The sequence below is a fragment of the Silene latifolia genome, chromosome X (genome assembly GCF_048544455.1).
Source record: "Silene latifolia isolate original U9 population chromosome X, ASM4854445v1, whole genome shotgun sequence".
Lineage (NCBI taxonomy): Eukaryota > Viridiplantae > Streptophyta > Magnoliopsida > Caryophyllales > Caryophyllaceae > Silene > Silene latifolia.
In genome coordinates, this window is record NC_133537.1 from 197972426 (window position 1) to 197988044 (window position 15619).

A 15619-nucleotide genomic window follows, 5' to 3' on the forward strand; every position below is an offset into this window, starting at 1 on the left:
GTAAGAGTGTAGTTGCGGTGCGTTGATATGTAGCTCCGGCGTTGATCAATCCAAACGGCATGACCGTATAGCAATAGGTTCCCCATTGAGTGACAAAGGCGGTCTTATGCATGTCTTCTATGGCCATCTTGATTTGGTTATAACCCGCGTACCCATCCATGAAGGATAATAATGCGTGGTCTGCAGTATTGTCCACAAATATGTCGATGTGTGGTAGAGGGAAGTCATCTTTAGGACTTGCTTTGTTTAAGTCCCTAAAATCAACACAAACACGGATTCTCCCATCCTTTTTGGGTACAGGTACTATGTTCGCTACCCAGTCAGAATACTCGGAAACTTTGATGAACCCGGCTTTGAATTGCTTATCGACTTCTTCCTTAATCTTGAGAGCCCATTCCGTTCTCATTCGTCGAAGCTTCTGTTTTACAGGTTTGAAACCTGGCTTAATCGGGATTCTATGTTCGGGATATCCCTTTCGATCCCTGGCATGTCTTTGTAGGACCAAGCGAAAACGTCTTTGAACTCGTTTAGGAGGTCTATGAAATCGGCCCTTTCGGTAGAGCTCAAGGTAGTCCTTATCCTAAGTTCTTGGGGTTCTAGTTCGGTTCCTACATTAATGGGTTCGGTGTCCTCTATTACTGGTCCCCCTTCCCTTTCCTGTAGTATTTCTTTGGCTACGTAGAGAGGTATTTCGATTGAGTCTGGGTCTTGGTCATCCTTAGTATCATCGTAAACAGAATTGCACTCAAGATAACACAAAGAGTAAGCAGAACCTGATTTATTCATATTAAAGTTTGAGAAAAGTTGAAACAAAGAAACCATCTGATCCATGGTCAGTGGTGGCAAAGGGACAGTGGTTGGGACATTTTCCGAACTACTGTGACTACTCGAGGCTAAGCTAGGAGAAAAAAAGGGAATGGGGATGACGACAGGAGGAGACTCCCTAGTGACTTCTCTAGACTCCGACTCTGACTCTGACTCTTGACTCGAATTCATCGTCTTCTGGTTCTCCTTTGAACATCTCTCCTTCTCCAGTGGTGAGCTTGAAGAGTCTTCCTTGATTGTTGGTCCACTTGATTGACTTTCTCCATCCTTTCTGCTGACTCGCGTTAGTTTCTGTGATTAACGCGGTGGGGTTGAAGCGATCGTCTTGAAGTATCATGGTAATGATCTCATCCTGCGCGGCTCTAACAAATCTATCTTCTCCGAACAATAGGCTAACAGCTTGTTCGTCTAAGCAAGGTGCTTGACGGTAGGAACCGTTTCTGGAGGGATGAAGTAGCAATCGTGAAAGATCTCGATTCCGGCTAGCTTCCTCTCGAGATAATGCCAAGGCTCGGGAAATCCGTGAAAGAGTTCTATACTCCCTTCTTTAACAAAGTACCCATTTAGGATAGGGAGATAGGGTCGCATTTGGACTCCTACATACTTACGGTTTTGAACTTGAGCGAGCATCTCGAGAACCTCCTCTTTAGTGGGTTTGTATCCTTGTCCAAGTGGTATTCTCTTTGAGTTGCCTTCCTTGTATGGTGCGAAGGTGTTTCTTCGAATAGGGTTCAAAGGCATTCCAAGGAAGTATCCCTGGGATTTGAGTATATGGTTGACCACCAAGTTGGAGTAGGGATCATAGTATAAGAGTGCCAATTCGCTTTCTATGACGCTTATGCTTTGGAAGCCCCCAAGTTCATATACTGGATCTGCGAAGGACTTGATTGTTCGACTTCTTTTCGATTATTGCCTTGATGGGTGACGAAGTGATCGTCACCACTTTGCCATTTAGTGGGATCTTGATCTTTTGATAAAGGGTGGATGTCACTGCTTTGGAAGCGTGAATCCAAGGTCTTCCTAGGAGTATGTTGAAGGAAGCTTCGATGTTCACTATTTGGAAGTTAACCTTTCGCTCAATTGGCCTTGTGGCTATGGTTAGGTTAGCAAGTCCTACCACCTTTCGTCGTGTACCATCATATGCGCGAACACCTTGATCGATAGGGGTCCAATCCGACTCTCCCATGCCTAATTTGTATGCTGTTTTGAGGCGTATGACATTGACCGCAGAGCCATCATCTACCAAGGTCATTGGCACGTTTTTCTTTAGACAAATGACAGTGATGTACAGAGCTAAGTTGTGACTAGCGCCAAAAGGTGGCAAATCTTCGTCTGAGAAAGTAATAGGATTACTTAGCTTCGGTGATTCTTGGAAGACCAAGTTGACTACATCTTCGGGTGTCGAGTTATGTGCTACATTTAGCTTGGCCAAAGCTTGCAGTAAAGCTTGGCGATGCGGGAATGAGCTTGCTACTAATTGCCAGACTGAAAGATCGGCCTTCGTCTTCTGTAATTGCTTGAGCAAATGGTCAGTGGAGTCATCTTCGTTATCATTTGGTGTGACAACGTTGGTTGGACCATTTTGAGTAGTGCTTTGATATGGACATCCCGAACGAGTTAGGTGGTCCACATCTTGGTCTTCACCATTTTGGACTATTTCCTTGACTAGGGAGTTTTCGATGAGGTACTCGTCTTCATCATCATCGGCCCAAACTCCATTGATTGTATCTAGTTCCCTCATTCTCATGATTTCATCTTCAATTGGAGAGATGAGGTGTGAACAATCTAAGGTAGATTCGTCACTTGTAATCACTAGAACTCCAAGAGGATTCTGAGTGTTGTTGGGTTTACCTCCCGGCGGTATTGGTAGTCGACCATCTCCAATCATGTCTTGAAGCACATTTTTCAATTTGTAGTATTTCTATGTGTCATGCCCCTTGCCCCTATGGTATTCACAGTATGAGTTCTCGTCCCAGAACTTGGATTTCTTTTCAGGTTCAGGAGTAGGTCCTATGGGTTGAAGTTTGCCTTGCTTCATTAACCTTTTAAGAGCGTTGGAGTAAGTATCCCCAAGATTTGTGAATTTCCTTGGTGGGGTACTTTTCTTGGATGGCTCGAGAAGGTTAACTTCATCAGTCTTGCTAGTGGAGCCGTAAGAACGACTTGTTGAGCCTTGATATCCTCGACCTACCGTTTTGGACAAGAGCCCTTTACGGATGTCATCTTCAATCCTTGTCCCTAGTACGGTTAAGTCCTTGAAAGTTTTGATGTTTTGGTATCTCAAATGGTTGGCATAAATGGGTTTGAGATTGTCCACGAACTTCTCCACAAGGGTAGCCTCATCCGGGCGTTCAACTAGTTGGGTACTAGTCTTCCTCCACCTACTTAGGAAGTCGGTGAATCCTTCTTTGTCATTTTGGGTAAGAACCTCTAGAGTGCACATGTTAACTTGGATCTCGGCATTATCCGCATATTGCTTAGCAAACTCGATCGCGGCATCTTCCCAAGTAGCGACCTTCTTGTGTTCTAAAGAGTAGAACCATTGTTTTGGGATGGTGTCAAGAGATGAAGGAAAGATCCTTAAGAACATCTCGGGTTTGATGCCTTTGATAGACATGTAATCCTTGAAGGCGCGGATGTGGTTCAAAGGGTTTTCGTGCCCCTTGAATTTAGGGATATCCGTCATATTGAAGTTGGTTGGCAATTTGGAGTTGACGGCCTCATACTTGCGATTATTCTCCCTATAAATGTCATCCCCTTTAAGGTACATCAATTGCTCCTCTAAGTATTCGAGTCTTTTCTCAGCTACAGTCGGTCCTATGGGAGGATTTTCGTCCTTGGATTCACTCGCGTAGTCACCCACTACTTCACTTTCACGAGGAGGCAATCTCCCTTCTACGGCATAGATCCGGCCCTCGATGGTGTCAAGGCGATAATACACTTGGTCTTGAGTAACTTGGATTTGAGCTAGTGCGGCTAGGATTCGATCATTACCATCTTGAAGTTGGTGGAGGTTTGTTTCGCTTGTTCCAGGCATCTTGAAAACTGGATAAGAGATCGATGACGAATCAAAACACGATCGACCATTCTAACACACTTGCTAAAAGAAGAAATGTTTTGACTCGTGAAGTGGGTGTGTGCCACTTGTGTTGAGTGAGCTTTGAAGAAAGGACAAAATTTTGAAAAATGTGTATCCTAGTCAACTATAGTGTAGTTGTAGGAGTGGACTCGAAGTTAGGTTTTGAAATGGGCTTGTGGCCCGAATTTTGACTCGACAAATGGACAGAGTTTCGACTGGGTTTTGCACTAATCCAATGGCCTTTTTCGAAATTTTGATTAAAAAAGGGTTTTGATTTTTTGCAAAAATCGTCATCGTTTCGTTTAGAAATGGTGATCACGTAAGGTACAAACATTTATACAAGCATTATAACGGGATGCTGAGTGCATTTAAAAGGGTTTTGGTTTAAAGGGTGGGTTGCCATACCGAACCATCAAACTCGAAGTCTGTGGAGAGGCTCGTACCAAACAAGAGTAAGGCCGATTCCTAGTCCATTTCCTCAAGTAGTGAAGGCCCTTGATACAAACAAGAGTAAGCATCATGGTATGGATGACGTCTCGCTATCCATCCTTAGGCCCAAATAAGAATTAGGACCGTTTAGACGGGACGATTGGTTGAATGGGTTGGGTTGGGCCTAGGAAGGCCGAATGAAACGGTCTAGGAAGACCGAGTTATGAAAATCGACAATTGTCTTGTATAAACTATTCCCTAACCTTGTTCAAGTTTCACCCTTGGCTACACGTAAGTGTATATGCCCCAGCGGAGTCGCCAAACTGTGGACAGCGGGGGGCCCACGGGGGCGCTTGGGAGGAAGAGAACAAGCGTTTGCATTTTTGTTGGAGTCGCCACCAATTTTTATGAAAATTACAATAATTACAATGGACTAGGCGATTTATGTCGAAAATACCTTTAAAACGGATAATTTGGAAAAAAACGAATAAAGAATAAATTAACGAACAAGTCAGAAGGTGATAATACGGATAATAGTTAATTATACTTAAGCTAATTAAACTAGGTCAAGCAACGACGGAGTTCAGAGACAAAAATCATCCTGGAACAGGCGCAGCAGGACTGCGCCCTCTGGAAGAGGCGCAGCAGTTGCAGCGTCTGTTCCAAGGGTGAGTTCTGGCTGTGAAGCCGGAACTGCAAATCGTTAATTAGAATTGGTGAATTTAAGGATCAATTAATATATTTACTCGGATGGAAGTGATTAATAGGTTGTTTACATGTGATTAATGGTCATAAAAGTAATAAACATGGATGAGACGGAATATTACTAATTATTTACATGGAAGAATGATTGATTAGTGACATGGGTGAATGAAATAAACTAAACATGATGAATTAATGACGAACATGCGATGAATATGACAATAAACAGATGGAAAATATGTCAAAGGTCGAATTCCAGAAACCCGATATGAACAAATCGAATCCCTACAACCCGGATTGAATTTAATGACGAAAATACGCAAATATGAGATTATAAGGGATTTAAGTCGAATTTATGATGGATAAAACATGTTAATGACGATAATTAATATACAGGTGAAATTATAAGCTATTATATCAAAGAATTAACAAGAAACAAACGAAACAAATTTTGACGAACGAATTACAGAGGACGAAGGAAGAAGAAAGGAAGTAGGAACTGTGGCAGCCTCACGAAGAGGCGCAGCAGGAACTGCGCTCCTTCGAAGAGGCGCAGCAGTTGCTGCGTCCTTTCTCGACGGTCTGTCTTCTGGAAATCCGCAAAAAGAGGTTTTAAAGCACGATTTTAGAAATCTGTTTTAATTGGTATTTTCGACATAAACCTTAAAATAGTGATACAAAAAGATAAATAACAATAAATAAAAAGAGAATTTACACGCTCAAACTTACATGTTTGACGAAACGAGAAGGACTAAGTTATCGATTAGCGATGCTCGACTCGAACTATAATGCAAATACGAAAGTGCCCTCATAAGAGGAAAACGATTAAGTTAATTAAGTTGATTGATTGTGGAGTTGGTCAAATTGGTCGGTTATGCAAACGAGGCTGGTACTCAGAAGGATCCGAGCTTACGTGGTCGAATGTTCAAGCACGTAGACGCCAAAAAGTAAGAACAAAGGTCTAGAATGCAAAGGGAGAAGAGACGGGCGGACACTCGCGTGAGAAATATGAGGAGTGAAGGCTCCTATTTATACTAATCACGTGAAGGAATTAGGGTTTCGGAGAGTCTTTGGAAGTGAATCTCGGAAAGATATGAAAAAGATACGAAACTTTCGCAGAAAAGGACCTGGGAAGAGGCGCAGCAGTCACTGCGTCTCTTGGAAGAGGCGCACCAGTCACTGCGTCTCTTGGAAGAGGCGCAGCACCTGCTGCGTCTGTTCCCAAGGGGTTTCCTCCTGCGGAAGAAAGATTTCCGTGCTTGAGTTATGGTAGGTCGGAATAATTCGGTTTTCCTTAATATCTTATATGAATATTACGGGAAATTGTTTACCAAAGGATAAAGATTGTGAAATATTTATAAAATATGGAATAGAAATATCCGGAACATTCCAGAACATTCTGACTCGGGATTTAATGGTTATCATAAAATGAAGACGGTTTTAGGCCCGGACTCTAAATGCACTCTAATTACTGTCAAAACGACCGTATCGGCACGTAGATGACAACTAAGAGGTAGACATTAGTATTTGAGCAATCACTTGACGATAAACTTACGAACTGTCACAAATCGTTCCGCGTAGCAAACATGCGGCCCAATCATCACCGGGTGGTTTGCGAGAGGTGCAGAAATGAGGTATCTACACAACCCATTTGGCATGTCTGTGATTTAGCTTGTGCTGGCCATTGATGTACTTCAAAGTTTCATGATCTGAATGCAGCACAAAAGGTTTTGGTTTCAGGTAATGGCTCCAATGCATAAGAGCCCTGACAATTGCATAGAACTCTTTGTCATAAGTGGAGTAGCTTACCTGGGCTCCACTCAGCTTTTCACTAAAGTAAGCCACGGGCTTCCTTTCCTGAATCAATACAGCTCATATGCCAACTCCACTGGCATCACATTCTACCTAAAACAAACAGTTGAAATCAAGCAGTCTGAGAACAGGTGCCTCACACAGCATTCTCTTGATTAAGCTGAATGCTTGTTGAGCATTTTCAGTCCATTTGTACTCTCCTTTCTTCATACACTCTGTGATTGGGGTAGCAACAGCACTGAAGTTCTTAATAAATCTTTTGTAAAAGTGGTTCGTAGGCTTTTAAACTCGTCGTCAAAAGTTACCCAACCAAAACAATATTTATAACTTCACCAACTACTCTTAGTAAAGAGGCAAGTAAAGGTCGGATCCCAAGGAATGGGTATTGATGTAGGATTTTCAATTGTAAATGGTCGTGTCTTAGGGTGTCACAATTTGGGGTTGACATAGGAGATCAATTAAAACTAATCAACAATAAAAACAAAGCAAGGTAGATAAAATGAAGGTGCAAACAATTGATTAAAAGCACTAGGGTATCATGGGTTCATAGGGGAATACATGGGAGTTGATCATACAAACATGTTCTCAAATTATAAGCAAGCAATTATTGTTGTGATGGGATCGAGTTAGTGTATATCTTACAATCCCTAAGAAGGTTTGGGTCCCGGAGTCGAATCGATTAGATTGTACAACACCTACAAGTCGACTTAATCCTTCCTATCCAACTATATGCATGGTCTAATGAGGCTCGAGTTGGTTTATAACTTACAAGCCTTATTGAAAACATAAGTGATGGGTAAAAAATGCAAGGATTCATAGGCTCGCATTTCATCAAACATAACATGTGCATAAGTTGAAATCATAATAAGCAAACAAATAAATTATGTGAACATATTAGATTAAGCATGATTCATTCCCCATGTTGGTTTCCCCTAATTACCTATTAACCCTAGCTAAGGAAACTACTCACTCATGATCAAGTTTAACATGCTAACAAGGTTGTCAATCACATTAACAAGGGAAAACATGATGAATGAATGAAAATGATTTACAATAATTAAAGCAAGGATTAGGAGAATTACACCTATGGAGATTCCAAAATAATAATGCAAAGAATAATAGAAGTACTTGATGATTGATGAAAGGTTGTCAATCTCCCAATAAATCCAAATGATCTTCTAATTACCCAAAATAAATGATGAACAATAGAGAAATTAAGGAAAGATTAAGTATTGAGATTTGTATTAAGACTAGATTAAGAGTTGATTACAAGATTAAGGAATAATTACTAATTGATAACAACTTGATTACTAGATGATTAGGAGAGCATCCTAATATAAGTAGTACAATGAGGTATTTATACTAAAGATTAGGTACATAAATTAGGGTTACTAAGGGCTTAAATGACTATTAAGTCTTTATGAAAAGTTGAGGAAATGCTCCTCTCGAAGGAAATGAGCATCTCCATTTTGCTAGTCTTGCCATGATCCGAGCGACTTGAAAACAGGCACGGGCTCTCTGGGGTACGATCCGAGCGGATTGTCAAGGGAGACGCTCGGATCTTCTTGCTTCAGGACGAGCGTCTTGGTCACGGGACGCTCGGATGGTTGTGGGGAGACGCTCGGATCCTCTGTGATCTGCTCGGATCCCTTGGCAGACAACATTTCTTCTTTTCTTCCTTCATAATCCGCGAGGATAAATCCGGGGATGCAAGGATCCTTTCGTCATTGCCCATTTCACTTTATTATCTACATAGGCCTTCTAGTATCGTCTTCCCTTTGATGCTTGGTCATTAGATGCAATCAATTTAGCTCCATTTTGTCATGTAAATACAAGGTTTGCACTCCTCTCCTACCAAGGAAACAAAACCTCAAAGAATATGCAAAATAGGAAACTAAAGATAGTAAATGACCCAATTATGTGCTATAAAGTATAGGAACGAGGCTAATTTAGGACTAAATGTGCTCAAATATGAGTCACATCAAACATCCCCAAACCGAACATTTGCTCGTCCCGAGTAAAGAGATGACAAAACTAGGACCCTTATTCAAACTAACCTACTAATATAGTTATGTGAGACAATTAGCGGGTCTCACTCCGCCCCTTCAACTCACAACAAGACAACCATGAGGTAGGATGCCTTCTTGCAAGGCAAGGTGGGGCTTGCCAAAATGGCGATACATCCAAGCATTAAGCACATAAAACAAGTAATGGATGCATCTACAAGAGTGAATAGCCACTTTTCCTCATATATGTGGCGGAAATTATCTACAAGAGAAGCAATCTAAGGGTACACATTCCATCATAGATATGGTTTCTTCAAACTACTAAGCCTATAAGGATACCAATAAATCACCTTCAAGTTGTGTCAAGTTAGGGTACCTTTGTCCTCAATCGTTAAATGCTTTCGTCAAGAGTATGCTCCCTATGGTGTTAGAAACACTGGAGGATAGCGGAATTTCCCTTCTTGCCTAGACAAGAAGAAGGCTCGTCCCCTCTCTACCATGCACAAAAGTGGATACGATGGAAAAGGGATCAATAGAATTTGAGTTTCATGTGGGAGTTTGCTTTTTGTTGTTGTTTTTCCCCCCAATTTCTTGTGGCTTTTGACATTTTGAGAACAATTTCTTTTTGCCATTTCTTTTGATGTTTGGCATTTCAACACTTGACAATTTTAACTTTTTACATTTTCTTTTGAACATTTTCAAAGCTACCCCATTTGTAGTAAGGGTGCTTATATTTGAAGCATAGGAGTTTTCATTTTTGTTACTCCTATTTTCTTTTGATGCAATTGCAAACTTTTTTTACTTTCATTTCAATTCTTGAACTCAAATTTGAACAATTTTTGTGCCCATTCCCTTTTTGATGACAAAATGTGGTAGAAAATGGAAGATGGTTGCATGGTTTCGATGGTCACCTTGGAATAAACGGTAGCCAAGGAGTTATCACACCACAAGGTACTCTTGACTAGGCCTTAATCCATGGGTCAAAGGATACTAGCATGACACATCCTAGGGTGTTTTACAAGTACTCTTACAAGCAAAGTCTCAAGAAGAAAAAGTATCTAGAAAGGCCTATATACAATTGTCAAGTTTCCCAAATAGATGCTTTCACAAAATTTTTCCTAAATGCAACTATATGTCATGATGCAACTAACATTTATACATCCTAATGCATATGCTTCTACCAACTAATATGCCAAATAATCTAAATGCAATCCTATAATCACATTGTTTATACCGCATCAATCAAAATAAAGCCACATAGTCATTAACATAAAGAGGAAAAAGGAGATTGGAAAGATCATACCATGCGGTCTTCAATATCCTCATGTCTCGGATGTGGCGTAGTTGATCAATGTGAAAAAGGATAAACAAACAAGCAAACAAACAAGTGTATACAATATATACAATTCTAAACTAAAAAGGAATGAACATGTTTTTGGGTTTTTGCATTTTTCAAATTTTTATGGTTTTTATGTTTTTATGAAATAAAAAGGACATGTTTTTGTATTTTTCAAAAAATTTCAATTTTTATCGTTTTTGTTTTATAATTCATGTTAGAATTTCCCATCCCCACACTAGTATGGGCATTGTCCTCAATGACCAATACGATAGGAAATTATGCAAGCTATATGAAAATGCATGATTCCTAAGCTAAATGCAAACTATATGATATATATACAAAAGTGAATGCAAACTAAGCTATGTTATATGATGCATGAATTTTTGTTTGGTTGGAGAGTATAATTTAAATTAACTCCCAATGCATATGCTTGAACTTCCCCAAACCAAGTGAAAGCGAGGGAGTTCATGCATAAGAGATGCTATGCATGAATCTAAAATTGTCATTTTGGATTTTTTTTATGTGGGAACAATAAAAGACACCTCAATGGGACCGAGGTGGGAGTCCTCTAAGTGGTGCTAGGACTCGAACTCATGATCAAGAATAAATTAAAAATGTTATAAAGACAAAGCTAAAAGGAGGGGTAGGAAACTCACAATGGGTAGTGGTATCCTCCAAAAGCTTGTCTAATCCTCAATTGTCGCTCATAGCGACATCACTACCATCTCCATCATCATCATCATCATCATCATCATCATCATCATCATCCTCACTAGCATTATTGTCATTATCTACCTCCATAGACCCAGAGGCTTCACCACTATCACTTGAGCTTTCTTCTTCTTCCTCACTTCCCTATTCTTCACCTTCTTCTTCTTCATCACCACTCTCAACAACAACCTCCTCATCACCCATGCTAGCATCCCTAGGAGCATTAGGAAAGAAAACTTCCTTATCCGCCCAACTAGGCAAAGGACATGATGGGTCAAGAAGTCCTTGCCTAACTAGGTGTAAGCGGGGCGGATAGTGAGCTCTATATGCATTGACTCGGTCTTCATGGGCTTGCTTATGCATTTCTTCCATCAAAAGAGTCAAGTAATCATTCCCCACAGTAGCATTTTCGGGTCGGAATTCATGGTAGGTGAACGGGTAGGGTGGAGTGACAATAGAGGAGGAGGGCTCGGCAATGGCCTCCCTATGGTGTTGCATTATGGACTCGGCTTCCTCAGAGAGTGGGAGAAGATAGTGCGGGCATCGGACATTTAGTCGGCAAATTTTGTTCGGTAGAATGAAGGACATGGCATCTTTTGTAAGCCACTCAAATTTGTTGTCAAGATTGTCGTTCTTGACCCAATGGAATTTGTGAACCATAGTGGCTAGATTAATGAGGTGGCCTCCCTTAACCGGCTTATAAGTGTCATCTTTGTTGAAATTCCGGTTGAAGTGCTTTGCCAACCACGTTACCAATCCCTCATTTACTATAAAGGCCGCGCCTTCCTTGCCATGATCGATATTAAGCCACCTTTCGATTAAAAGTTGAAGGATATTGTATTTCTTGGTGAACTTCTTATCGACATTCAAGGTTGACTCGAGATAGATGAAATCTAATTCTGTGAAGTGATTAGTCCCCTTCCTAGCAATAAGAGTATTTCCCACAACCTTGTGCCACACCCTTATGCCCGGGTGATGAACATAAAGGGCACGACATTCATGGAAGGACTCGAATTTCCTCCCAGTAATAGCTTTCCACAAAGGGGCGGGATTATATTTTGTTAAAGGTTTCTTCACATAAGTCGAGTCATTATCAAGACCGAAAACTTTGCCAAACTCATTAAAAGACATCTTCCTATCCACATTCTCAAGGCGGAATTCAATGTTCGTTCGAGTCTCCACCTTTGTAACTTTCAAAGAACTGAGAAATTCCAAGGTGAGGGAGGGGTAGGTCAATTCTTGCATATTAAACAATGTAAGCAACCCCGTAGACTTAAAGAAATTCTTGGTTCTTTCAAGGACACCCAATTTGGTCAAGGCATCTTGGCAAATAAACTTGGTGGGTAAAATCGATTTCTTAGCAAGAGACACAAAAATTTTCCTATGAGAATCGGATGTGAAAGTTACCTCCGGATATTTTTCTAGTTGCTCAATAACCGGGATAGAAGTAGTGGCTTCCACCATAGGAATAGGAGTTTCTTGAATTTCCATTCTTGCTTGTTGAACCACCAAAGCCTTTGAAGCTTGAAGTGCTTGTTGCCTTTTGGAAAGGTTTGGTTTTGTAGGTGTCTTGCTTCCACCTTTAGTCCTAGCCATTGTTCTTCTCCTTGTATGTATCAACAACCAAAGATTTGCTTGAATTCTTCTAGTATCCTCAAGTTTCAATGAATCCCAAATTGATTTAGGATTTTCGAAATTTGCCTTTAACCCTAGAAAATCGATTCAATTTTTAAGGATTTGGATGTTTGAATGGTTTTTTGTTGACACAGGAGTGATTTGTTTGAGTTTTGAGGAAGTTTATAATTGATTTGGGTGAATTTGGTTGAGAAAATTGATTTTTGTGGATGAAGGGATTGAGGGTTTTGAGGGTTTTGAATGAAGGAAATGAAATGGGGAAAGGGGGTTTTAATCCCGTGTTTTTGAATTGCAACAGAGGGAGACGAGCGTCTGCAGCACGGGACGCTCGGATTGTTGCCCAGTCAGCTTTATAAAATGTAACCCGTGCTGAGACGAGCGTCTTCAGCAGGAGACGAGCGGATTCTTTTGAGGACGCTCGGATTCAAGGTCAGTGTGAAATCCCAGATTCTGATACAACCAAGACGAGCGGATCTTTACTGAGACGAGCGTCTTTTGGTTGAGACGAGCGGATTCCTGAGGAGACGCTCGGATTCATACTCAGTACAAATTTTTCCTTTTCAGCTCTGCCAGGACGAGCGTATTTCAGTCAGGACGCTCGGATTTACAGCCAGGACGAGCGACTTCTTCTTGAGATGCTCGGATTGCTCCTGTACCTCACGTGTTCAGTTCCACCCGTGGGTACTTTCATAACCCAAGTCATTCCGTCTTCGTTCCTTTGGTCTTCATTGTGGGGGCACTACGAAGGCTTGGATAGCCTAGGCAATTGCTATCCCACACTAATCAAAACACTACACATCAAGAAACATATAAGTCCCTCCCTCACTTTCTTTCAAAATGATAATCTTGATCGAAGTAAAATAGTAAATCCAAAAATTGACAAAAATGCAATAAGTAAAATGCAAGTTAAGGGGTTAGAATATTTACAAATGGTGGTTTAGGGAGGACTCCACCAAACTCTCATTCATGTATGAGATGTCAAGGAGGCATAGCCAAGATGTTGTTGATGTTGCTCAACACCTTGAAGAAGTAGTCGAAGGCTTGTTCATTGTCATTATAAAGATCTTCAATAGACCTTTGCATATGTTCTTCTTCATTGTGATGATTTGAGTTAACATGATCACCAAAGCCTTGTCTTGGGTCATAGCATTACCAATATAAGGATTGAATAACCTTTCAAACTCATCATCCCATAAACCGCATACTTCATTAGCTTGCTTCCCAATAGTAGCATGAGTTGATGAGAACAACTCCTCTTCCTTCTTGTCATTATGGCCAATGAGGCCTTCTTCTTCTCTTGTCATGAGTGGTGGTGAGCTATTCAAGCTCTCATTCTTGTTGAAACTTTCTTGCTCTTTGGATGGATCATCTTGGAGATTATCCACTTTCTTCTCCCATATAGGTGGTGATTCTTTGCCCATAGCTTGTCCTTTGTATTGAGATGCCAACTTCTTTCTATCACTTTCTTGGCTATAATGCATGATCAATCATGAAACATGGCTCATGTAAGTGGGGGGCTCTCATTGTCTTATCAAGGTTAAAAGTGATTGTTTCATCTCCCACTTCAAGTGTGAGCTCTCCATGTTTCACATCAATCACTGCTCCCGCGGTGTGTAAGAATGGTCTTCCTAAAATGATAGGAATGTTGGAGTCTTCCTCCATGTCAACAATAACAAAGTCCACCGGGATGAAGAACTTGCCAATTCTTACCAGCACATCCTCCCACACCCCTAAAGGTGTCTTCGTTGACCGATCCGCCATTTGAAGTGTGATATTAGTGCACTTGAGTTCTCCCATTCCTAGCCTTTTACATACCAAGTATGGCATGACACTTACACTTGCTCCAAGGTCACATAGAGCTTTGTTGATTGTAGTGTCGCCAATGGTGCATGGAATAGAGAAACTTCCCGGATCCTTGAGTTTTGGAGGTGAACTTCCTTGTAGGATGGCATTACTCACCTTAGTGAATAATGCAATAGTCTCTAGCTTCCGGATGGATTTCTTCTTTGTAAGAATATCTTTCATGTATTTCGCATAGGCCGGAACATGATTGATTAGTTCCGTGAATGGAATTGAGACTTCCAAGTTCTTCACAATCTTCATGAACTTTCCAAGTTGTTCATCGAACTTAGGCTTAGCTTGACGACTTAGAATGAAAGTCTAATCACAATAGGCTCTTTCTCCTTAGCCTTCTCTTCATTCTTCTTCTTTGAAACTTCTTGAATGGTGGTGGGTTCTTCTTCTTTCTTAGAGTTTTCAACTCTTTCCTTATCACTAGCATTCACAACATCTTCATCAATGGGCCTCTTCGGCCTTTCATACCTTGTACCACTCCTCAAATGGATGGCACTCACCGACTCATGTCTTGGGGGATTACCTTGAGGTGGTAATTGCCTCTTTTGTCTTTGAGAATTAGAAGATGCTAATTGAGACATTTGGGTTTCCAACATCTTTGTGTGAGCTAGTATGTTGTTGATGGTGATGTCTTTTGCTTGGCTATCCTTTTGCATTTGAGTGAAAAACTCTTGTTGGTTCTTTTGCATTTGGAGGACCGCTTTTTGGACATCAAAACCTTAGTCATTGAGAATGTTTCGGGAGTCTTCATAAAGACCATTCCAAAATTGTTGTACAAGGAACCACTCGCTAAGTCCATGGTGTGGACAAGATCTACAAGTGTCCTTGAATCTTTTCCATGCTTCATACAAAGATTCCTCATCCCTTTGTTTGAACCGGTGATTTGGGCTCTCAACATGTTAGTCTTTTCTGAAGGATAGAAGTTCTTGTAGAAAGCAAGTGCCAATTTCTTCCAAGAATCAATACCAAGAGTAGCCTTATCTAGGCTCTTCAACCATTGTTTCGCGGTACCAATCAAAGAAAAATGAAATAAGACCCATCGAATTTGGTCTTGAGTAACTCCGGTTTGAGAAACCGCGTCACAATAGTCACAAAAAGTCTCCATATGAGAATGAAGGTCTTCACTAGGCATCCTCCCAAATTGACTCCTCTCAACTAATTGTATAAATGAGGATTTGGCAATGAAATTACCGGTTAAATGTTGTGGTGTAGGAGTACCATTTGGTA

General features: G+C 40.8%; 1 non-coding gene across 1 annotated transcript; it reads left to right on the forward strand.

The window, feature by feature from the left end:
* The first annotated feature begins 15184 nt into the window (after positions 1-15184).
* On the forward strand, positions 15185-15290 carry LOC141625630 (small nucleolar RNA R71). The gene has a single exon (XR_012535399.1). It is a non-coding gene; the product is annotated as a small nucleolar RNA R71 (small nucleolar RNA).
* The last annotated feature ends 329 nt before the right edge of the window (positions 15291-15619 follow it).